Below are 27,309 nucleotides of genomic sequence, written 5' to 3' on the forward strand. Positions count from 1 at the left end.
ATGGATCACCAAGTGTAGAGTACATGATGGATCACCAAGTGTAGAGTACATGATGGATCATCAAGTGTAGAGTACATGATGGATCACCAAGTGTAGAGTAAATGATGGATCACCAAGTGTAGAGTACGTGATGGATCACCAAGTGTAGAGTACGTGATGGATCATCAAGTGTAGAGTACATGATGGATCATCAAGTGTAGAGTACATGATGGATCACCAAGTGTAGAGTACATGATGGATCACCAAGTGTAGAGTACATGATGGATCATCAAGTGTAGAGTACATGATGGATCACCAAGTGTAGAGTACATGATGGATCATCAAGTGTAGAGTACATGATGGATCATCAAGTGTAGAGTACATGATGGATCAAGTGTAGAGTACGTGATGGATCACCAAGTGTAGAGTACGTGATGGATCACCAAGTGTAGAGTACATGATGGATCATCAAGTGTAGAGTACATGATGGATCAAGTGTAGAGTACATGATGGATCATCAAGTGTAGAGTACATGATGGATCAAGTGTAGAGTACATGATGGATCATTAAGTGTAGAGTACATGATGGATCATCAAGTGTAGAGTACATGATGGATCAAGTGTAGAGTACATGATGGATCATCAAGTGTAGAGTACATGATGGATCATCAAGTGTAGAGTACATGATGGATCAAGTGTAGAGTACATGATGGATCATCAAGTGTAGAGTACATGATGGATCAAGTGTAGAGTACATGATGGATCATCAAGTGTAGAGTACATGATGGATCAAGTGTAGAGTACGTGATGGATCACCAAGTGTAGAGTACGTGATGGATCATCAAGTGTAGAGTACATGATGGATCACCAAGTGTAGAGTACATGATGGATCATCAAGTGTAGAGTACATGATGGATCAAGTGTAGAGTAAATGATGGATCACCAAGTGTAGAGTACATGATGGATCAAGTGTAGAGTACATGATGGATCACCAAGTGTAGAGTACATGATGGATCATCAAGTGTAGAGTACATGATGGATCATCAAGTGTAGAGTACGTGATGGATCATCAAGTGTAGAGTACGTGATGGATCACCAAGTGTAGAGTACATGATGGATCACCAAGTGTAGAGTACATGATGGATCACCAAGTGTAGAGTACATGATGGATCATCAAGTGTACAGTACATGATGGATCATCAAGTGTAGAGTACTTGAAGGATCACCCAGCGTGGTGTAGAGTACATGATGGATCACCAAGTGTAGAGTACATGATGGATCATCAAGTGTAGAGTACATGACGGATCACCAAGTGTAGAGTACATGATGGATCACCAAGTGTAGAGTACATGATGGATCATCAAGTGTAGAGTACATGATGGATCATCAAGTGTAGAGTAAATGATGGATCACCAAGTGTAGAGCACATGACGGATCACCAAGTGTAGAGTACTTGAAGGATCACCCAGCGTGGTGTAGAGTACATGATGGATCACCCATCCTGGTGTAGTGTACATGATGGATAACCCAGCGTGTTGTAGAGTACGTGATTCATTACCCAGCATGCTGTAGAGTACATGAAGGATCACCCAGCGTGTTGTAGAGTACGTGATGGATCACCCAGCGTGTGTAGAGTACGTGATGGATTACCAGCGTGTGTAGAGTACGTGATGGATCACCCAGCGTGTGTAGAGTACGTGATGGATCACCCAGCGTGTGTAGAGTACGTGATGGATCACCCAGCGTGTGTAGAGTACGTGATGGATCACCCAGCGTGTGTAGAGTACGTGATGGATCACCCAGCGTGTGTAGAGTACGTGATGGATCACCCAGCGTGTGTAGAGTACGTGATGGATCACCCATCCTGGTGTAGTGTACATGATGGATAACCCAGCGTGTTGTAGAGTACGCGATTCATTACCCAGCATGCTGTAGAGTACATGAAGGATCACCCAGCGTGTTGTAGAGTACGTGATGGATCACCCAGCGTGTGTAGAGTACGTGATGGATCACCCAGCGTGTGTAGAGTACGTGATGGATCACCCAGCGTGTGTAGAGTACGTGATGGATCACCCAGCGTGTGTAGAGTACGTGATGGATCACCCAGCGTGTGTAGAGTACGTGATGGATCACCCAGCGTGTGTAGAGTACGTGATGGATCACCCAGCGTGTGTAGAGTACGTGATGGATCACCCAGCGTGTGTAGAGTACGTGATGGATCACCCAGCGTGTGTAGAGTACGTGATGGATCACCCAGCGTGTGTAGAGTACGTGATGGATCACCCAGCGTGTGTAGAGTACGTGATGGATCACCCAGCGTGTGTAGAGTACGTGATGGATCACCCAGCGTGTGTAGAGTACGTGATGGATCACCCAGCGTGTGTAGAGTACGTGATGGATCACCCAGCGTGTGTAGAGTACGTGATGGATCACCCAGCGTGTGTAGAGTACGTGATGGATCACCCAGCGTGTGTAGAGTACGTGATGGATCACCCAGCGTGTGTAGAGTACGTGATGGATCACCCAGCGTGTGTAGAGTACGTGATGGATCACCCAGCGTGTGTAGAGTACGTGATGGATCACCCAGCGTGTGTAGAGTACGTGATGGATCACCCAGCGTGTGTAGAGTACGTGATGGATCACCCAGCGTGTGTAGAGTACGTGATGGATCACCCAGCGTGTGTAGAGTACGTGATGGATCACCCAGCGTGTGTAGAGTACGTGATGGATCACCCAGCGTGTGTAGAGTACGTGATGGATCACCCAGCGTGTGTAGAGTACGTGATGGATCACCCAGCGTGTGTAGAGTACGTGATGGATCACCCAGCGTGTGTAGAGTACGTGATGGATCACCCAGCGTGTGTAGAGTACGTGATGGATCACCCAGCGTGTGTAGAGTACGTGATGGATCACCCAGCGTGTGTAGAGTACGTGATGGATCACCCAGCGTGTGTAGAGTACGTGATGGATCACCCAGCGTGTGTAGAGTACGTGATGGATCACCCAGCGTGTGTAGAGTACGTGATGGATCACCCAGCGTGTGTAGAGTACGTGATGGATCACCCAGCGTGTGTAGAGTACGTGATGGATCACCCAGCGTATGTAGAGTACGTGATGGATCACCCAGCGTGTGTAGAGTACGTGATGGATCACCCAGCGTATGTAGAGTACGTGATGGATCACCCAGCGTGTGTAGAGTACGTGATGGATCACCCAGCGTGTGTAGAGTACGTGATGGATCACCCAGCGTGTGTAGAGTACGTGATGGATCACCCAGCGTGTGTAGAGTACGTGATGGATCACCCAGCGTATGTAGAGTACGTGATGGATCACCCAGCGTGTGTAGAGTACGTGATGGATCACCCAGCGTGTGTAGAGTACGTGATGGATCACCCAGCGTATGTAGAGTACGTGATGGATCACCCAGCGTGTGTAGAGTACGTGATGGATCACCCAGCGTGTGTAGAGTACGTGATGGATCACCCAGCGTGGTGCACAAGACCTTGAACTGGATTTTTAAGAAATAATGAATAATTCACCTTTTATGTCTAATATTCACACATTACATATAAATATCGTCCATTTTCACAAGACTTTCTAAATCGGACAGGGATTTAGTCATGGAAAAATCCAAGGAATTCTTTTCGAACAAAATCTTTGGACAGATTACGAATTGGAGGTTATGCACTAAAGGGAAAAAATGCTATTTTAAAAATAGTTCATTTCTTGATGGACTAACACCAAAAAGTGATCATGCCAAACACCCATGAAAAAGTAACGAAATGGATAACAACGATATAAAGTATGACAATGGTACTATTGTGAACCTAAGCTGGAGGAAAATGACCTGGTTTATCTTTCAAATCTGTATTCATAAGAAGACTGGCGATTGTTGGAGTGTCATTAATTACTGCAATAGTAAGATAATCTTATTGTTGGAGTGTCATGAATTGATGCAGTAGGTTAGTAAGATAATCTTATTTCACACATATGAAAAACAAAACTACAAATAAGCGTTACTTTTAGTGCCGTATTCCTAACACAACACTAACTAAATAGAAATTTTTTTTCACTGTTCTAAGAGACTCTCCAAATACACTGGAACAGACTTCTTCATTGTATCATGTATACACTACGTACACTGGCTTCTTGTACCATGTGCACTGGTCTGTCGTTATACTTTGTATATACTAAATGGTAGCTGACCGCCAGACTGTGGTAGCTCTGTCCTTGATCCCAAGATTATATAATATTTTGAATAAGACTGCCAGATAATGCTGGAAGCTGAATAATGGCACCGGATAATGGATGATCTACCATCTGCCTTTAAAACTTAAGATACATATAATTATATTTACCGAGAAAAAATTATTAAATAGGTCTGTACTGAGAGATGACCTAAACCTGCAACAACACCTCAATGTTCATCATTTATTTGTATTTTTATGTGGAAGTGTTAAAGATGCGGGAGTCATGCAGCATCTTGGAGAACGAAGTGTAATCAAATTTTGACCTAATTTCTTTCATGAAGCGCCTTTCACCAGCACCATGACCTCGACCTCTCCCCCTTCAACCCATGATGATTCTCCACCATTGTCTGGAGTCCTGACCTCACATCTGGGTAAGCTACTTAACCTGGATTATTGTTACAAGTGAAAACACACGTCAACTGTCTCAGCAAAGCAACTGATCTCACATATAATCAAAGAATCATGAACCACCACCTGCGTATCATCCTTCCATTGCTGCCTCCATGGTAAATACGCTCACCAACCTTATTTTTTATCCTGATAATTTCACGTTAATGTTAAACTATATTTGGTAGTTATTATTAAAAAACTAACAGCGTCACATGCTGTGGAAAAATTACATTTTCTGAGTCTAATTTTATATATATGTGTGTAAATATTAACAGCAGTGTGTGTCACTTTCTCAACCATGTTTAGTCTAGCATAAAGTAAACAGGTACAAAAATTTATCTATGTATAGTAAAATTAAGAGAGAGACTGAGTGTATTGTAGAGCCAAGAGCTGAAAAATAATCCTAAATTAATAAATTAAAATAAACCAGTTAAAATTAAAAAAAAACACTAATAAAAATCACTAGTAATTAACAAAAATCACTAATAATCACAGAGTTAACGCACAAGTGTTTTAGCCAGTATGGCTGCCAATAAGAGGTGTAGTACAGACTACAGTAAGATATATTTGAAGCGTAGAGACATTCAGTGTACGCCACGAGACAGTGTAAAGATATGTGGTAATATAAATCTACTGCTGATGACTGATGGACCGAAATGTCCAACCTGGATTTACTGTCACATCCTCCCAATATACATAGCAACGGATTACTGTTCATGACTTCAGAGCAGAGAGCTCTACATTTCTATATAGCTTACAATGTGCTTCCACAAACCTGGTTCTTGGAAGGGTTGCTGATGTGAAAGACATCTCCTAGGTCCAAGGTATGTTCAGGAAGTTAGGAAAATAGTTGGGTTTAAAGTCTATCAACTAGAGTCGGCCAGGCTCGGAAAACCTTTTCACCTTGGAAGGCCGCATTAACTTAGCTATAATCTAATAAGGCCGCATTAAAGAAATTTTGATTTAGATATACTGCAAAATGTCTGTTATTTTGTAAAAAGTCATTATATAATAACTAAGAAAAATAATTCATTCTGAAGGCCGCAGGTTCTCCACCCCTGACTGTTACTAGACGGGTCATTAAGGCTGCATGTAACCTGTTTACTACCAATCAAGAATCACAAAAAGATCTATGGTAGTGAAGTATAATCTAAGTGAATATAGTGTGACATACATGTACACCCCTACACGTGTGTGCACTGCTGCTCGCGGTGCACAAATACATCCAGACATGCTCCTGAGAATATTTAAGTGGTCGAAGTTGGTTAATTGGGTTTAAAGGCTATCTACTATACGAGGGTAGGCTGCACATAACCTGTCCAGCCCCAGATCATAATTAAAATAAATATAAATACACACACACACACACACACACACACACACACACACAGACATGAAGCATTAAACTACAGACCAGTGTCACTGACATGTATAGTATGCAAAATCATGGAGAAGATTATCAGGAGAAGAGTGGTGGAACACCTAGAAAGGAATGATCTCATCAACAGCAGCCAGCATGGTTTCAGGGACGGGAAATCCTGTGTCACAAACCTACTGGAGTTCTATGACATGGTGACAGCAGTAAGACAAGAGAGAGAGGGGTGGGTGGATTGCATTTTCTTGGACTGCAAGAAGGCGTTTGACACAGTTCCACACAAGAGATTGGTGCAAAAACTGGAGGACCAAGCAGGGATAACAGGGAAGGCACTACAATGGATCAGGGAATACTTGTCAGGAAGACAGCAGCGAGTCATGGTACGTGGCGAGGTGTCAGAGTGGGCACCTGTGACCAGCGGGGTCCCGCAGGGGTCAGTCCTAGGACCAGTGCTGTTTCTGGTATTTGTGAACGACATGACGGAAGGAATAGACTCTGAGGTGTCCCTGTTTGCAGATGACGTGAAGTTGATGAGAAGAATACACTCGATCGAAGACCAGGCAGAACTACAAAGGGATCTGGACAGGCTGCAGAACTGGTCCAGCAATTGGCTCCTGGAGTTCAATCCCACCAAGTGCAAAGTCATGAAGATTGGGGAAGGGCAAAGAAGGCCGCAGACGGAGTACAGTCTAGGGGGTCAGAGACTACAAACCTCACTCAAGGAAAAAGATCTTGGGGTGAGTATAACACCAGGCACATCTCCTGAAGCGCACATCAACCAAATAACTGCTGCAGCATATGGGCGCCTAGCAAACCTCAGAACAGCATTCCGACATCTTAATAAGGAATCGTTCAGGACCCTGTACACCGTATACGTTAGGCCCATATTGGAGTATGCGGCACCAGTTTGGAACCCACACCTAGCCAAGCACGTAAAGAAACTAGAGAAAGTGCAAAGGTTTGCAACAAGACTAGTCCCAGAGCTAAGAGGTATGTCCTACGAGGAGAGGTTAAGGGAAATCAACCTGACGACACTGGAGGACAGGAGAGATAGGGGGGACATGATAACAACATACAAAATACTGAGAGGAATTGACAAGGTGGACAAAGACAGGATGTTCCAGAGATTGGACACAGTAACAAGGGGACACAGTTGGAAGCTAAAGACACAGATGAATCACAGGGATGTTAGGAAGTATTTCTTCAGCCACAGAGTAGTCAGTAAGTGGAATAGTTTGGGAAGCGATGTAGTGGAGGCAGGATCCATACATAGCTTTAAGCAGAGGTATGATAAAGCTCACGGCTCAGGGAGAGTGACCTAGTAGCGATCAGTGAAGAGGCGGGGCCAGGAGCTCGGACTCGACCCCCGCAACCTCAACTAGGTGAGTACAACTAGGTGAGTACACACACACACTGAGAAGGGAAAATAACAGGCCTCTGGGCCCAAGACAAACAGTGAAGAAATTGAAGAAAGGAAAGCTGCAATGGAGGCAACTAAATCGAATCAGGGGATACATGGGGATATGCAGTGGGAGAATGAAACGGAGAGGTCAGTCTTTGTTCATGGGCTCCAGGAAGTTGAAAGGTAAACTTACGAAGCAAGAAGACAAGGGGAGAAAAATGCGATCGAAAGCATCATAAAAGCAACAAGAGATGACATAACCCAACTGGCAAATTTTCGGAGAATAGAGGGGTTTGCAAGAACACGAACCCGGCCAGTCAAAGTGACTTTCAAGGCAGAATCGACTTTAAACAGGATCCTGCAGGAGAAAGCAATACTAAGGGACATGCCAGCATACCAGAAGGTGTATCTCGACCATGACAGAACACGAGAAGGCAGAGATTGAGAGAGATGGTACAAAGACGAGAGGAGGAGAGGTGAAGATGGACACAAGAATCCAGACTCAGGAGGAAGATCAAATACAGCCTCCCTCACAACCACCTACAGAAGCCCCCCAACCAGGACAATCCCAATGCAACCAAACATTCTAACCCAAAACACGCATGACATATCCAATGTCCCCACCCACCTCATTACAAACTACCCTCACAGCAACCACCCATATTTCCTTATCAGGTCTCCCACTTCCCCAACCCCAATGTACCCCCCCCCCCTCGACCACAGTTTTAGAAAAGAAGTTGAAGGTTTGGCATACAAATGCAGACGGAATAACAAATAAGTGCGAGGAGTAGCATTAAAGAATCAAGGAGACATCCCCAGACATAATAGCACTCACAGAAGCGAAACTCACCAGGATGATAACAGATGCAGTCTTTTGACCCAGATATCAAATCCTCAGGAAAGATAGAGGGAGAGGGGGGGGAGGAGTTGCACTGCTCATTAAAAACAAGTGGGGATTTGAAGAAATGGAAGGAATGGATGGAATGTGCAAAAGGGACTACTTAGTAGGAACAATCCAGTCTGAGGGCCATAAGGTGGTAATTGCAGTAATGTACAACCCACCACAGAACTGCAGGGAGGCCAAAAGAAGAATACGATGAGAGCAACAGAGCAATGGTTGACACACCAGCCAGGGTGACCAGAAGAGCTCACATGGGGGAGCAAAGTTACTAGTTATGGGTGATTTAAATCACAAGGAGATTGGGAAAACCTGGAGCCCCATGGATGTCCTGAAATATGGAGAGCCAAGGTGATGGATGTGGTACTCGAAAACCTCATGCATCAGCATGTTAGAGATACTACCAGAGAGAGAGCAGAGGTTGATCCAGCAAGCTTGGACCTTGTATTCACCTTGAGTAGTTCGGATATCGATGAAATTAAGTATGAAAGGCCCCTTGGAGCTAGTGATCATGTGGTTCTGTGCTTTGATTACATAGTTGAGCTACAAGTGGAGAGAGCAGCAGGAATAGGAAGGGAAAACCAAACTACAAAAGGGGAGACTACACAGCCATGAGGAACTTCTTGCAAGACGTTCAGTGAGAGAGAGAACCGGCAGGAAAACCAGTAAAAGAAATGGACTATGTGACAACAAAATGCAAGGAGGCAGAGGAGAGGTTTGTTCCCAAGGGAAATAGAAATAATGGAAGACCAGAACGAGTCCCTGGTTCACCCAAAGGTGTCAGGAGGCGAAAACTAGGAGCACTAGAGAATGGAAAAGGTACCGAAGACAAAGGACCCAGGAAAATAAAGAGATCAGCCAAAGAGCCAGAAACGAATATACACAGATAAGAAAGGAGGCTCAGCGACAATACGAAAATGACATAGCATCGAAAGCCAAGTCTGGCCCAAAGCTGCTGTATATCCACATCAGGAGGAAAACAACAGTCAAGGACCAGATAATCAGGCTGAGGAAGGATGGTGGGGAGTTCACGAGAAAAGACCAAGAGGTATGCGAGGAGCTTAACATGAAATCTGAAGAAGTATTTACAGTGGAAACAGGTAGGACTCCAGGGATTCAGAACAGGGAGGTACGCCAACAAGTGCTGGATGAGGTACACATAATCGAGGTGAAGAAGCTGCTTTGTGAACTTAATATCTCAAAGGTGGTGGGACCAGATATCTCTCCATGGGTCCTTAGAGAGGGAGCAGAGATGCTGTGTGTGCCACTAACAAAGATCTTGAACACATCCATTGAAAGTGGGCAACTACCTGAGGTATGGAAGGTGGCAAATATAGTATACACTAACGTGTATAGTACGCAAAATCATGGAGATCATCAGGAGGAGAGTGTTGGAGCACCTGGAAAGAAACAAACGAAAGAGGGGTGGATAGACAGCATTTTCTTGGACTGCAAAAAGGCCTTCGACACAGTTCCTAACAAAAGGTTAATGCAAGAGCTAGAGGATCAGGCACACACAGAGGGAAAGGCACTGCAATGGATCAGAGAATATCTGACAGAGAGGCAACGAGTCATAGTACGTGACGAGGTGTCAGAGTGGGCGCCTGTGGCAAGCGGGGTACCACAGGGGTCAGTCCTAGGACCTGTGATGCTTTTGATATATGTGAATGACATAACGGAAGGGATAGACTCAGAAGTGTCCTTGATTGTAGATGATGTGAAGTAGTAAGGAGAATCAAATCGGTCGAGGATCAGACAGGACTACAAAGAGACCTGAACAGGCTACAAGCCTAGTCCAGCAACTGGCTCCTGGAATTTAACCCTACCAAATGCAAAGCATGAAGATCGGGGAAGGGCAAAGAAGACTGCAGAGTATAGTCTAGGTGGCTAAAGACTGCAAACCTCACTCAAAGACTGCAAACCTCACTCAAGGAAAAAGACCTTGGGGTGAGTATAATACCGAGCACATCTCCTGAGGCGCACATCAATCAGATAACTGCTGCAGCATACGGGCGTCTGGCAAACCTAAGGATAGCGTTCCGATACCTCAGTAAGGAATCGTTCAAAAGACTGTACACCATATACGTCAGGCCCATACTGGAGTATGCAACACCAGTTTGGAATCCACACCTGGTCAAACACGTCAAGATATTAGAGAAAGTGCAAAGGTTTGCAACTAGTTCCAGAGCTAAGGGGATTGTCCTATTAAGAAAGGTTAAAGGAAATTGACCTGACGACACTGGAGGACAGGAGGGTCAGGGGAGACATGATAACGACATATAAAATACTTCACGGAATGGACAAAATGGACAAAGACAAGATGTTCCACAGATGGGACATAGAAACAAGGGGTCACAATTGGAAGCTAAAGACTCAACTGAGTCAAAGGGGTGTTAGGAAGTATTTCTTCAGTCAGAGTTGTCAGGCAGTGGAATAGTGTAGAAAGTGACGTAGTGGAGGCGGGAACCACTAGTACCAATTGAAGAGGCGGGGTCAGGAGCTGTGGATCGACCCCTGCAACCATAAAAAGGTGAGCACACTAACACACCGGCCATCTCCTACCAAGGTAGGGTGACCCGAAAAAAGAGGTATGCACTTTCTCCATCCAGTCACTGTCTTGCCAGAAGACCGATGACATCCCAGTTCAGATGACCTTCCAAACCGCAACATCCTCACCACTCCAGAGTACAGGCACTGTACTTCCAATCTCCAGGATTCAAGTTCAGCTAACTGGTTCCTTTCGATCTCCTTATAAATGTTACCTTCCTTACACCAATAACACGTTAAATCATAAAAACCACTTGCCTCCACTCTCTAAGACGCTCACACAAGCCTGTTGAATGTTCAAGCCCCTAACACTCAAAACCTTTATTTTCCCCGCTCAAACCTTCCGTAGGATGACCCCTTCCCTCCACTCCACATTTATACGCCCTCCTAGTAACCCCGCACCTCCTCTTAATCTCCAAACTCTGCATTTTTTGTATAATATTCACACAACACATTGCCCTCAAACACATCTCCATTGCCTCCAGCCTCCTCACTGCAATATTTATAACCCATGTTTCACACCCATACATACACTGCACTACCCATCATTTTTTCCCTTAGTCAATTCTATAATTCACTTCCTCTCTCACAGAACCATCCTCCAGATGTATACATCTTTGTTGAAGAGTAGTATCTAGTTAGCTATCTCTACAGTAAGCTAATAAATATGCACGACCCTTTAGCAGACTATTTGCCTGTCAAATTCCAAAAGTACCAGGGCAACATGTGTATGGAAGATGGTGCCCCTTGCCGTAGTGACAAAGATAAAGAATAATCTAAATTGTGATTTTTCCCCACACTTTAATGACTGGCCTGGAAACTCACTGGACTTAAATCCGATAGAGAACGTTGGGGAATTTAAGAGCCAGCTTCGTGACAGGGACGCGTCGTTAAGGAGTGCATCAAGAGGAGGAGTAATGCTACTAACAGTTTAAGTGAGGAACATATACACATTTCAATATTATATACTTCAAACAATAGGTTATGGTGAGCAGTCTCGTTTTACGTGTGATCTCTCTACGCGCGTACATATTTATGACGGCTACTCTAGTGAAAAAATCACTGAATGACCCCATTCTTTTATAATAATTTCCAGTATCACTGTTATTTCTACGAATATGCCACTATAAAGTAAATACATGATCTTTACGAGAGATATTCATAATAGTATTTAGTGTTGAGTATATATACAGTCAAATGTAAAAAACAAAAAGGTTACAGTTTCCTGCTTTCAAGGAGAAGTGCTGTCATGAGATCAAACTCAAGTTAATGAGATAGAAGGCAGAGTCGATCCTTCAAAGAGACCACAAACAGTAATGCGGCGCCACTGCTTTCCAACACCTCCGTCAAGTTACATATGTGGAGACATGCATGTATAAAGCTCCTGCTTCACACACGGAGGGCCCGGGTTCGATTCCCGGCGGGTGGAAACATTTCGACACGTTTCCTTACACCTGTTGTCCTGTTCACCTAGCAGTAAATAGGTGCCTGGGTGTTAGTCGACTGGTGTGGGTCGCATCCTGGGGGACAAGATTAAGGACCCCAATGGAAATAAGTTAGACAGTCCTCGATGAAGCACTGACTTTCTTGGGTTATCCTGGGTGGCTGACTCTCCGGGGTTAAAAATCCGAACGAAATCTTATCTCTTACAGCATGTGCCTAACCCTCATGGGTTATAACCCTCTACAACACTGAGTGAGATCTATCGACAAGTCAGTTTCATTCAAAAAGTCCGCGTGTCTGCATTGATTATTATTATTATTATAATCAAAAAGAAGCGCTAAACCACAAGGGGTATACAGCGCTGCATGTGTGTCTGCATTGAAAGTAGCGCTTTTTGAGAGAACAGGGAAAGTAAGAGCACCCAGTCGCTGAATAAAAAAAAACAAGACCGAAATTAATTCTACATGTTTTCTGATAAATAGTACAATTAATCAAGAGATGCTCGACTGTCAACGGGAGCTGGCAAGTACGTAGGTGCCGGCGCCTCTCCATATAATAATGAAAGTCTCGTGTCGCCAATATGAAGTGAAAGAAAAGTTACCCAAATGCAACAGCGATGAAGAGAACTCAACTATGATTTTATAAAGGAGAGTTTATCCTCAAGCTCGAACCACTTTCCTTGCCATCGCTCCTAAATGCTCTTAGACAAAACTTGAAAATAGTCTGATACTGGTACATCTCTGCGAGAAAACTCCTGGGCTGTGGGATGTGCACAACTTACAAGTTCGTTGCCCACGACGCCAGAATGATCAATGATCCAGCAAAAGAAGGATTTTTTTACACATCAATTTTACAGACTTAAAGTTATCTTACCTCAGTTCATTTCAAAGGCCAGCCCTAAGTTATACTACCACCATGTGACAACACAGCTAGTGTGGAATGTGAAGGATGATGGGATGAGAGGAGTCGAACTCTGCAGAACTTGTAATGCATCTTTACGGTCACACTACAACAAAAGTGCTAAGAGAAGCAGTGTGAAAGTTACAAAAATTACGTATAATTTTGCAGTGAAAATACTAGCCAAATCCGGTGAGCGTCATTATTACAACCTCCGGATGGTTGTATGGTCTACCATCCGAGCATTTAGAGCCATCAGTATACAAAGCAGTTCTATTTTAATCTAGAAAGCACTAACCTTTTAGTTATTCGGTGCTACTGTCGTGACTTATTCTTATTACGCAAGTAAATTACAACGCAAGTAAAACTTCAAAATTTATTTTTCACGTTTCACAATCCATATCCATACAACTTCCCATATCAGACACAAGTTTCAGCAAATTTAGACGAAAGGGGAAATATCCCGCCATTTATGCCGGAAAAGATGTTGGGTTCTTAGGAAAGCACCCGGTGGGGAGAGTGGCACCCCTCCCAAAGAAGCGGCGTTCTACCCCCAAGACACACCACAAACCCAACTACCAACGTTAAGGTGACCCAGCGTGGGGGTTAACATACAAAACAGTAGCATGTGAGTAAATGACAGTGATTAAGGAAAAGGGGAAGCATCTTTATACTATTTTCTGTTCCACCTTCCAAGGTGCAACAGAAAAGAAATAAACAGTGTAAACAGAAATGGGGGAAAGGGTAGACTGAGAAAAGCAACTAGAGTCTAAAGGTGAAGATTAAAGGTGAGGATGATAAAAGATGACGACTGAAAGTGTGCGCTTTACCAGTGTCTATAATTATCCTACAAGTTGCAGGATGATGAAAGCCAACCAGACTGCGAGTATCGCGACGGTCTTGCAATGAAGAACATTAGACCTTGCATACAGGCTTTCTACTAAGGATGAGCGGAAGGTACCAAGACTTGGTTCTTGATGGACAGCATCAAGTTTGGAAATAACGGCTGTCGAAGCAGATAAATACCTCATCAATATATTTAAATTGAAATAGAACCAAAGGTCATATGAGGACGAAGAACTCTCCTATCAATCCCTAAGTAAAATGTGATAAATTCAGTCTTCTAGGATATGCTGCTTTTAGGGTTGTCATGTGCAATTTCCACGATACTGTAGTCACAGACGAAACCAAGAAATTGAATATTTTAGAAGACTGGGATAGTGAAACCATACAGGGTGATGAATGCAAAACGAGGAAGAGTGCGCCAAGTAAATAAAAGAATTTGTTTTAAATACTGAGAACTTAAAAGCTAGGTAATGTATTCCATCTAGATTCAAAAGAGTGCACTCTAAGGAGCTAGAAGCTGTAATATTTCTGGCAGCAAAAGCAATAGCAAGATCATCCACATATAAACAGAACCAAATTCCCTGAGGTAGGACCGAAGCTAGATCATTACCGGCTAACAGAAATAGAAGCATTCCAAGAACGCACCTATGTGGAATGCATTTTGCTGTAATACAAACTGAGAAGGATACGTTATTGAACCAAACACTGAAGTGTTAAGTAAGAGTTGGTTTGGTAAGCCACAAGAATGGACTCGTAGCTGACAATGATACAGAAAAATATGAATGCATATACAATAATATTGCCTTCAGCTCTATTACCCCAACCAGCATCGAGTCCGGCAGTGGGAGACTTACCGTTGACTAACACAAATGACCCTAGGGCAAACAGAGAGGTATACGAGAGTGACCAATGGATTGCCAAATGGCAACCACAGGACCAAAAATGGTGCCAGTTCGCTGGCCCTCGTTTGGCTTTGGTTAAATACTTAGCCCCACCAGACAGTGAAGTGATGCAAGATCAGCTGACTGATTCAAGTACTGAACCTCTAGTTTCACTTCTATGAACCTCTCGTTTCACTTCTATCTCCTTACCAAAGAAGCATTAAAAAATGGTATATAATACCGACAAAATGATGAGGAATTTAAGACATGAAACACCTGGGTACCTTTATTTGAAGACCTTTCGCCAACCAGAGGCTTTTTCCAGTTCAATACTAAGATGATACAAGAAGAACAGTGGATGAGGAAATCAGTCCTTCAGCCTTGCAGAACTATACACAAAAGACGGCAGAAAAGGTAATCAGTCCGTCTGCCTAGTAAACGATATTCGACACTTCAGTCTTAATGAATCCGAAGAAAAGGTAGGAAGATGAACTCAATACTGGAGTCAAATGAGTTGCAGCAGTTTAAGTCATCGTCACAGGTGGCCGGGGCCCACTACAGGAGTGGAACCACAGTCGAAGGCCTCCACTCCAAACCAACAGATACAGATACTAATGCTGGAAAAAAAGTCCCCCCCAGTACCACCAATACCACCAGTCCGATGACATTCTTCTTTGCAAATATACAGGGTCTAAAGCCAGCAACGAACAACAAAATACCTTTCATCTGTGGACTGCTTGCAGAGGCAAATGCAATATTTGCGGCTTTCACAGAGACCCACATAAAGGATCACTTGGACAACGAAATATGGATCCCAGGTGACAACCTATACAGATGCGACAGAGTGAACAGGCAAAAGGGATGGGGGGTGGCCTGTATATCGCAGAGTCACTTGTTTGCACAGAACTGCTTAATGCCTCAAATGATATAGTGGAAGTTTTAGCAGTAAAGATCGAGAACCAAAACCTAGTCATTGTGGTAGTCTACAAGCCTCCGGATCCAACGTCCCAGCAATTCCAGGAACAGCTGTTAAAAGTTGACCACTGTCTGGAAAATCTGCCAGCTCCTGCCCCCAACATCTTGCTCCTGGGGGATTTCAACTTAAGGCACCTAAAATGGAGGAATATAGCAAATAATGTTGTTGCAGTGATAACACCAGGAGGCAGCTCTGACGAAAACACACACACGCGAGCTTTTAAATCTCCGCACAAAATTCAACTTAAACCAGCAAATAATAGAGCCTACTAGACTGGAGAATACACTAGACCTCATTTTCACTAACAATGATGATCTGATACGAAATGTCAGCATATCAAAAACAATATACTCAGATCACAACATAATCGAGGTTCAGACATGCATGCGCGGAGCCCCAGACCGACATAATGAGATTAGTCACGAGGGAGCCTTCACCAAATTCAGCTTCAATAACAAGAACAAAGTGGGACCAAGTAAACCAAGTCCTAACCGATATAAGCTGGGAAGATAGACTAAGCAACACAGACCCCAACTTATGCATAGAACAGATTAACTCGGTGGCACTCGATGTATGCTCAAGGCTTATTCCTTTAAGAAAAAGGAGTAGATGTAAAATAGAAAGAGACAGGCGCTCCCTTTACAGGCGACGAAAAAGAATAACAGAGCGGCTAAAAGAGGTCAATATATCTGAAATGCGTAGGGAGTCACTGGTCAGAGAAATAGCAAACATCGAACTTAAGCTAAAGGAATCTTATAGGAGTCAGGAATCGCGGGAAGAACTAAAAGCCATAAATGAAATCGAAAGAAACCCAAAGTATTTCTTTTCCTATGCCAAATCAAAGTCGAGAACAACGTCCAGTATTGGGCCCCTACTTAAACAAGATGGGTCCTACACAGATGACAGCAAGGAAATGAGTGAGCTACTCAAGTCCCAATATGACTCGGCTTTTAGCAAGCCGCTAAGCAGACAGAGTCGAAGATCAAAATGAATTTTTTATGAGAGAGCCACAGAATTTGGCTAACACAAGCCTATCTGATGTTATCCTGACGCCAAATGACTTCGAACAGGCGATAAATGACATGCCCATGCACTCTGCCCCAGGGCCAGACTCATTGAACTCCGTGTTCATCAAGAACTGCAAGAAGCCCCTATCACGAGCTTTTACCATCCTATGGAGAGGGAGCATGGACACGGGGGTCGTCCCACAGTTACTAAAAACAACAGACATAGCCCCACTCCACAAAGGGGGCAGTAAAGCAATAGCAAAGAACTATAGACCGATAGCACTAACATCCCATATCATAAAAATCTTTGATAGGGTCCTAAGAAGCAAGATCGCCACCCATCTAGAAACCCATATATTACACAACCCAGGGCAACATGGGTTTAGAGCAGGTCGCTCCTGTCTGTCTCAACTATTGGATCACTACGACAAGGTCATAAATGCACTAGAAGACAAAAAGAATGCAGATGTAATATAGACTTTGCAAAAGTCTTCGACAAGTGTGACCATGGCGTAATAGCGCACAAAATGCGTGCTAAAGAAATAACAGGAAAAGTTGGTAGATGGATCTATAATTTCCTCACAAACAGAACACAAAGAGTAGTAGTCAACAGAGTAAAGTCCGAGGCGGCTACGGTGAAAAGCTCTGTTCCACAAGGCACAGTACTCGCTCCCACCTTGTTTCTCATCCTCATATCTAACATAGACAAGGATGTCAGCCACAGCACCGTGTCTTCCTTTGCAGATGACACCCGAATCTGCATGACAATGTCTTCCATTGTAGACACTGCAAGGCTCCAGGCGGACATCAACCAAATCCTTCAATGGGCTGCAGAAAACAATATGAAGTTCAACGATGAGAAATTTCAATTACTCCGATATGGTAAACACGAGGAAATTAAAACTTCATCAGAGTACAAAACAAATTCCGGCCACAAAACGTCAAAGACCTGGGAGTGATCATGTCGGAGGATCTCACTTTCAAGGACCATAACATTGTATCAATCGCAGCTGCTAGAAAAATGACAGGATGGATAATGAGAACCTTCAAAACTAGGGATGCCAAGCCCATGATGACACTCTTCAGGTCGCCTGTTCTATCTAGGCTGGAATATTGCTGCACACTAACAGCACCTTTCAAGGCAGGTGAAATTGCTGACCTAGAAAATGTACAGAGAACCTTCACGGCGCGCATAACGAAGATAAAACACCTCAATTACTGGGAGCGCTTAAAGTTTCTGAACCTGTATTCCCTGGAACGCAGGCGGGAGAGATACGATTATATACACCTAGAAAATCCTAGAGGGACTAGTACCGAACTTGCACACGAAAATCACTCGCAACGAAAGCAAAAGACTTGGCAGACGATGCAACATCCCCCAATGAAAAGCAGGGGTGTCACTAGCACGTTAAGAGACCATACAATAAGTGTCAGGGGCCCGAGACTGTTCAACTGCCTCCCAGCATACGTAAGGGGGATTACCAATAGACCCCTGGCAGTCTTCAAGCTGGCACTGGACAAGCACCTAAAGTCAGTTCCTGATCAGCCGGGCTGTGGCTCGTACGTTGGATTGCGTGCAGCCAGCAGTAATAGCGTGGTTGATCAGGCTCTGATCCACCAGGAGGCCTGGTCACAGACCGGGCCGCGGGGGCGTTGACCCCCGGAACTCTCTCCAGGTAAACTCCAGGTAGTGGAAATAGGTCGTGCCCAAGATTCTAGTTCCTCATCTTGTCGATATTACACACAGTTATAGACCATTCCCACATTGCTGCACTACAAGCAGGAACGTCGGGATTTTTCAGTTAAGAATAATGTCTAACTGTAACGGAATGATAGACACTGGCTGGTCATATGTATGTATGGACATGTAATACTTACAAGGAAATATTTTCTAATGGATGCTATAAGAACATAAGAACATAAGAACGAAGGAACACTGCAGAAGGCCTACTGGCCCATGCGAGGCAGGTCCAAGTCTCCTACCGGCTTAAGCCAATGCACCCAACCTAGTCAGGTCAGGTCACATTGACTTAAGGAAGGAACACGGCAACCGACCTGGTAGCACAAGCTATCAGGTCTAACTCACACCCACCCACATCTACTCATGTATTTATCCAACCTATTTTTAAAGCTACACAACGTTCTGGCCTCTATAACGGTACTTGGGAGTTTGTTCCACTCATCCACAACTCTATTACCAAACCAGTACTTTCCTATATCCTTCCTGAATCTGAATTTTTCCAACTTAAAACCATTGCTGCGAGTCCTGTCTAGGCTAGATATTTTCAGCACACTATTTACATCCCCTTTATTTATTCCTATCTTCCATTTATACACCTCAATCATATCCCCCCTAATTCTACGTCTTTCTAGAGAGTGCAGATTCAGGGCCCTTAGTCTATCCTCATAGGGAAGGTTTCTGATACATGGGATCAACTTTGTCATCCTCCTTTGTACATTTTCCAGAGAATTTATATCCATTCTGTAATAAGGTGACCAAAACTGTGCAGCATAATCTAAATGAGGCCTAACCAAGGATGTATAGAGTTGAAGAACAACCTGAGGACTCCTATTATTTATGCTTCTTGATATGAAGCCAAGGATTCTATTAGCTTTATTGCGAACACTTATGCACTGTTGTCTTGGTTTCAGATTACTGCTAACCAGAACTCCTAAATCTTTTTCGCAATCCGTAATATTAAGATCTACATTATTTAGTTTATATGTGGCATGGTTATTGTCCTGTCCAACATTTAGAACTTTGCATTTGTCTATATTAAACTGCATCTGCCACTTCTCCGACCACTGCATCAGTCTATTCAAATCTTCCTGGAGTGCTCGAATGTCCTCGTCAGAATGAATTCGACGGCCTATTTTGGTGTCATCGGCAAACTTGCCGATGTCGCTCTTTATGCCCTCATCTATGTCGTTTATGTAGATTGTGAACAGCAGGGGGCCCAACACTGACCCCTGTGGAACACCGCTCGTGACACTTCCCCACTCTGATTTCTCCCCATTTATGCAGACTCTCTGCTGCCTATTTGTCAACCATGCCTCTATCCAGGAAAAAATTTCTCCTCCTATTCCATGTGCTTTAATTTTCCTCAATAGTCTCTGATGTGGGACCCTGTCAAAAGCCTTACTGAAGTCCATATACACAATATCATATTCATGTTATTATGGCTGCGTTTCCATTCTCTAGCTAATCTGTGTATCTTAACTAAATGGTTATAACTATGACCATAATTTTTACAGGGGTGGACCGGTAAGCCAGCGGAACGCCTCGTTCAGATGACGAAAACCTCAACGGCGGGTCATCATCTAAGACCCGCGTCCGGAAACGCTTGTCCTGTTTCCTGCTAACCTTACCTAACCTAACACTACCCGTGTCTTCCCTGATATCTTTGATCACCATTCCTTAATTAAAAGCTGCACAATATTCGAGTTCTTCCCACCAACTAAACATCAGTGAACAGAAAGTTTCACGTGATCTATTCTGTAAAAAAAAAAAAATATTGCAAAATGTAGGAAGTAAAAGTTAACTGGTTGCTCAGCTAAATTTATGTTGCCACTGTAAGACTTAACATTTGATTCTGCAGGACAGTTATAGGTATTGTGAAGGGCATCGAGTGAGATGTGACGAAAGCTCTGAAAATATGAGATATAATTCTAATCATTCTGTACGGTGAGGAGGAGGAGAAGGAAGGGGGCAGGAGTCACTGAAGTCAGGCGTATAAAGGTAAGAATAATTCATAATTTGTGCAGTAATCAGCTTATTTTAAAAAACTAAATAAAATTTGCATTAAAAGTGAGACTCGGAGATGAAGGATTGAGTAATTATGTCAGGAGAGGTAGAAAAAGCCAGCATCTCTAATGAATACAACAATTTATCAAAAAATCTAAGATGGTCAGTATGACAGTTCTTCCACAGTGATGCGGGAAGTGTTGTGATCGTGTCCCCACAACTGACAACGATGAAGTAAAATGACCAGAAGCCCACATGTAGGTGGTATTTCAATAAGAACTTTAATTAAGTCACCAATTAAGGCAACAACGTCGCAAGTGTTGAGTCAGGAGAGGAAAATAGTTGGAAAAAGGCAGTCTTCCCTGTGGGAGATTAGAAGGCTCTAAACTACAGATGTGCAGCAAAATTAAGTTCACTGAACCGAACCTTGTATTAACTGTTTACTAAATAAAAGTACGCGTGTTTATTGAAGATGTATCACAGCCAATATTAATTGCGAAGGACTAGATGTGAAAAATAAAGGTTTGGTTAGGTTGCAACGCTCTAAGTGTGTTTCGGTAAAGATATCGTATACCCGGAAAGTATTCGGGGATCAACGCCCCCGCGGCCCGGTCCACGACCAGGCCTCTTCAGTAGCTTACGCCAACAGAGCCCTATAGAGGACGCTGCTGGCAGGTTTGATTCAACAGACTCCGTATCATAAAAGAACAATATTGGAGTGATCTCTCGTGAAGAATGAAACTATTATTTTATGTAAACTCTTATCTCCCTTTCCCGCCCATCAGGAAGATCAGCAAACGGGGCAGAAATGAACATCTGAAAGTTTGATAACACAGCAGAGGGAGTATAATGTACCGTGCCAAGACTAATAAAACATTGTAATGACGCAGGTGGTGCATACCTTTACTATTTAAGCAACACTTACACAGGAACACACTGTCAGGACTTAATCACTGAAGCCGCACCCCCACTCCCCGCCCATGACAACACCACTCTCATTGGCTGCCAAGAGACCTGCCCATTACAGGTACCAATGAGGACGAAGCTAGAAGGAGCTCAGCTGTATGACCCATACAAATTTAGAGTTTTTTTTTTTAATATAATATTAGTAACAGCTACCAAGCCCACAGTAATAACCAATGAAAAGGAACCTACTGGCCGTCCAGCCCACGGTAACAACCAATGACAAGCAAGCTAGTGGCCGTCCAACCCACAGTAACAACCAATGAAGACCAACACATGCAACACCTGGGTATCTTTATTGAGAGACGTTTCGCCCACGGGTTTTTATCAATCATTATGTTAATCAACTTGTCTGTATTCGACATATTTAATATGATGACAATCGACAAATGAGAAAGCAACTACCAGTCATCCAGCCCATAGAAACTACCAATGAGGAGCCGGTTTCCAGCAGGCAGGTACCAAACGTCTGACAATAACAACCAATGAGAAGCTACTTTCCTCCCTGAACTGTTATAGTAAACAGGTTTGAAGAGGATTATTCGCTTTTTGGCATAGATAGTTTTTGTCGATAGATTTTGCCACTGACGCAACTAGTTTACTGACACCCCATATCCATCTTGTGGACGGTAGCGCAAAAACATATAGATACACAAAAGGTCTAGGAACTAGGTTTCAAAAGGCTGAACAAAGAGTATAGAAGGATTTATATCTGCAGCCGACTTACGTTATAAGCAAATTTAGGAAAGTTGCTTAATATGTCTGGCATCTCAGTTTCATTAACAAGATACCTTGGCATATTACATAGGTACACAAATAACCCGCACATAAAGGAGAGAAGCTTACGACGACGTTTCGGTCCGACTTGGACCATTGACAAAGTCACACTAACCAGAGGTGGAGTAGGACGGCTATATATAGGCAGGAAGAGGTGATGGTGGTAGTAGTAGTAGTAGTAGTAGTAGTAGTAGTAGTAGTAGTAGTAGTAGTACAAGAATGGTATATAATACCGACAAGATGAAATTAAGACATGCGCAACACCCGGGTATCCCCATCGTAGACGTTTCGCCATCCAGCCAGCCACTGGATGGCGAAACGTCCACAACAAAGACAACCAGACGCCGCACATGTGTCTTAATTTCATCAGTAGTTGTAGTAGTAGTAGTAGTAGTAGTAGTAGTAGTAGTAGTAGTAGTAGTAGAGGTAGTAGTAGTGGTGGTGGTAGAAGTGGGAAATAAGGAGGACGAGCCAGTCAAATACAAAGAAAGGGGAGCACTGCAAGAAAGCTAGGTGCCCACTAAGGGAGAGCAAGCGCACAGAGGTGCGTGAAAGGGGAAGTGGGAAATAAATGAAGAAGGAACAGAAACACGAGACAGAAGAGAGAAAGACAACCCAGAGGAGAAAAGGAAAGAGGAAAGGGGAAGAGGGAGAAGAAGAAAAAGAAAAAATAAGGAGTTAGGTTAAGTCACGGGTGTTCTGAAGTTCGGAGCATTTTACAATGTAGTGGGAGAGGAAGGCATCTACAGAGACGAAGCCAGGGCTAAGGTTCATACAAGGAAAGTTGTGTATTAGAGAGGATTCAACTAGACGGCGACTGTTCGAGTTGGAAGTAGGGAAGACAGTTTTAGCAGAAGACCAGTCAATAGGATGGCTATGATCTCTGACGTGACAGAAAAGAGCATTGTTAGTGTCGGCAAGCCTAACACTATTTTTGTGCTCCTTAAGTCTGTCAGAAAGAGATCGACCAGTTTCTCCAAAGTATTGAAGAGGACAGGAGGAGCAAGAAATAGAGTAGACACCAGGAACATCTGTAGAGGGAGGAGAGGTATGAACGAGATTAGTGCGAAGAGTGTTAGTCTGGCGGAAGGTAAGCTTGATGTCTAAGGGACGGAGAGAATTGTTGAGATTAGAAAGACCGGAAATGTAGGGAAGGCAGAGGATACAAGAGTTCCCAGGAGTAGAGAGTTTGGGAGAGAAGAAACTGCGTTTAGCACGTGAGAGGGCAGAGTCTATGAAATGGGAAGGGTAGCCAAGACGGGAAAACGACCATACCCCCGGCCGGGATTGAACCCGCGGTCATAGAGTCTCAAAACTCCAGCCCGTCGCTGGCTCAATCCCGGCCGGGGGTATGGTTTATTTGCAATCGTGTCATTACGATTTCTTAAGTCACGGGAAAACGAATTATGAAGAGTGGAAATTTCTGCTGGAAGGAACTGAGGATCACAGATGCGTAGGGCACGGAGAAAGAGGGAGATAAGAACACTTTTCTTGACAGGGGAAGCATGATAGGAAAAGTAGTGAATGTACATGCCACTGTGCATAGGTTTTCGGTAAACGGAAAAGGAAAAACCTGTATCTGAGCGGTGGACATGGACATCAAGGAAAGGAAGCAAGGAATTAGATTCCCATTCAGCTTTAAACTTAATGGAAGGGGCAAGATTATTAAGAGCTTCAAGAAAAGGTTGGAAGAGACTGGAGTCATGAGGCCACAGCCGTCCTACTCCACCTCTGGTTAGTGTGACTTTGTCACTGGTCCAAGTCGGACCGAAACGTCGTCGTAAGCTTCTCTCTTTTATGTGCGGGTTATTTGTGTATCGTTCCAGTCACGGTATTGTGCCTTTTTTGTTATTTATATTACATAGGTTATTATACTGTATTTCTATAATCATCATTAAGTGGATAATTAAGCATAGTGTTCAAGATAATGACTATGGGGATGGCCACGTACTTCGCATTTAATCTGATGATACGAGTCTGTCAAATTGCGAGAATTATCACCAAACTTAAGCCTGGCTACTGCAACATCAGTCTGTCCACAATGCAAGTTGCTCCAATAAAGTATCTACGTTCATGATATCATGCTTATAAATACATTTCTATTACATTGTTTCATTATTTACTTCTATTATTTATAATGCTAGACACAGACGTACCAAAATTATACCGTACATTTTCCTTCAGGGTACTTTTTTCGGCTAACTTATTAAATTGATCATGAAGGAGTAATTCAGAGTGATGGAAGCCATACCAAATTACATTAATTCCTTTATCCCGGATTTCTGAGAATCAGTATCTAGCTTCTCTAATGAGTTCTTATACGAGTCAAGTACCTTCGGCAACGATAAAGAATCAGTAATAATCAGAGTCAAGCTCAGTGTCTAAGTTAACTTTAGGGCCATTAGGATGGCAAACAATTCAGTCTGCAGCGTAGACGCCCAGTTAAATTTTTATGCTTAATTCGACATAATTCCTATTGTTCTTATCTAGGGAGGTAGCAACAAGAGCAGATGCAGCCTTGCCAAAGGAACAAGAAAAAAATGAATATAAATATAAGCACTGCAGTAGGCTTATTGGTTCATACTAGGCAGGTCTAACTCACACCCAATATGACGGCAGTGAAGGGACTTGAGCTAGAGTTCGTCACGGCCACGCTAGCTGGAGATTCGTCTGTAAAAACTTGCATTTGTGGTCACAGTGGTGCCTGTGCTAACTTTCCTATGGTGTAGAAATATACCTAGTTGGACGAATCTTATTGTGGCTAGCTGGTCTAGTGGCTAACGCGACGGGCTGGAGTTTTGAGACTATGACCGCGGGTTCAATCCCAGCCGGGGGTATGGTTTCACACCCAATATTCCTACTCGCGCCTCTGTCCAACTCGCCCCTCTAAAGCAATTAAGGGCACACACTGAGGTCCAGAGTTCAAATCCCCAGTACGGCTGGAAAACATGAAAGCGTGTTTTCATAGGACACATGCTGTCCATGTTCACCCATCAGTATAAAATGGGTACCTGGAACAAAATCAACCTAATTTGCCCGAAATGCTCTGGATAACAAAGGGCTTTCTATATAGTAGTATGTCACTGATGTCAGCTAGGACTGTATACCTTGTACATGTACTTGTAGAAATAGATATTATTAATTAACAGGTACTTGGTACTATTTGGCAGCTGCACTCGTATACAGCTTCATTACCAAACCATAATTTCTACATCTAAATTAATTCATTTTTAGATTTCTGTCTTGGTTATATATTACCGGTATTCCATTTATATAACTATCATACCTCTGAACTGCTGTGAACCTTAGAAGCTCAGGTTCACAGCTGTGCCTACCTTCACAGGAAACATTACTGAAATGACAGTTTCTTAGCAGATAAAGAAATATTCACAGCTTACCAGATTATCATAATCAGGGGGGGGGGCGCTAAACCCGCAGGGATTATACAGCGCCGGGGGGGATGGGAGGTATTCAGGGAACCGGAGCACAGATCCAATTCCCCAGATCAAGAGCTCCTCACCAACGTCAAGGAACCTACCTTGAGGGGACAACTAACCAGAGCCAACATTTTCAGTAGTACATTTTTAATTAATCTTTTGCGTCCTCTGCTAGAACGCAAAAATAAAAATATATGTATTTGTTAAATATGTTCGTTTCAGGCTAAACTAAGCCTTCCAGTACAGCTGGTGGGCTGGTCGTTGAGGTCTTCCCTAACCTGACGTCTTTAACCTGCATTACGAAGTAAGAGATATCACAAATCTTTTCGGTCTAGCCAGAGACCGCTTGAAGAGACCCATTCGCCTGAAGGTCTCAAACTAGTCTAAACATTTGCGAGACTTCTTACTGTCTATTGCGATTTGTTCCAATAACCTGACCAGTACGGCTAGTGCATGGTTCACTCAATACGTATTTGAGGACTGTGGGAATAAGGCTAAATTTTAACATTACTTTTAAGACGCAACCATATGGCAAAGTTGTTTGGATATCCAAAATAGATATTAATTGTATAAGAGATAATTATAATATTCCCCCGCCCAATTCCCTACCTAAACAAGCTTTTCTTTTAAAAATACAATATATCTTAAATTTTATATAGAAAAAACAAACGCAAAATTATTACTCCACATTAATTATTAAGTTGCCTTACTCTAAGAATGAATGAAGGAAAGCTATCTTGGTTGGTAAATAATGGAGTCATAAATTAACAAGAGGGAGTATCAGCCATATTAACACATGCTGACGTCAGTGAGGCAGCCTAGCAACGGAACTTCACTAAGAAAAGGGCCAACCATTGGCAAGGGTAGCGGCGGTTCCATTGCATGTGTTGCTGTTGCTTTTGTAGCTGCTGGCGCTGGTGTTCGTGTAGTTGCTGGTTATACTTTAGGACTTGGTCGTAGCAGAGGTGCTATAGTTTGTAGTGTTAATGGAAATAAATTTTTTGTGTCGATTGTAGCGTTGTGCTACTGGAGAACCTAATTTACTAATCAGCGACTCCTATATGATAAAACCCGTACTTCAGAGCATGTCTCTTGTTATGAGAAGACTGTCCCTCAGAGCATCTGTCTTCTGTCATGAGAAGACTGTACCTCAGAGCTTCTGTCTTCCGTCATAAGACCCATCCCTACCAGCAGTTATTACCTTCACTACACTTAACTGATTTTGCAATTTTCATCCTCACTGCTGCTCACTGTCTTGCTTGTGTCTTGGTTCAAACCAAATGCTCTTCAAAAAGGCGAGATTATAGTTCCTCAGTTACGTGAGGGAGAGAGTCGCTACTTATGTAAAACTAGCTTGGAAAGAAATGGTAGAAATAGACACACGATGGAAAGAGACAAATGCAGTATAATGGGGTCCTATATCAACATTTTTGCCCACGCAGTGAACTTTTATCAGATCACAACAAACGTTGTGACGATAAAGACCACCGTGTTGAA

Source organism: Cherax quadricarinatus, chromosome 37, assembly GCF_038502225.1.
Source record: "Cherax quadricarinatus isolate ZL_2023a chromosome 37, ASM3850222v1, whole genome shotgun sequence".
NCBI lineage: Eukaryota > Metazoa > Arthropoda > Malacostraca > Decapoda > Parastacidae > Cherax > Cherax quadricarinatus.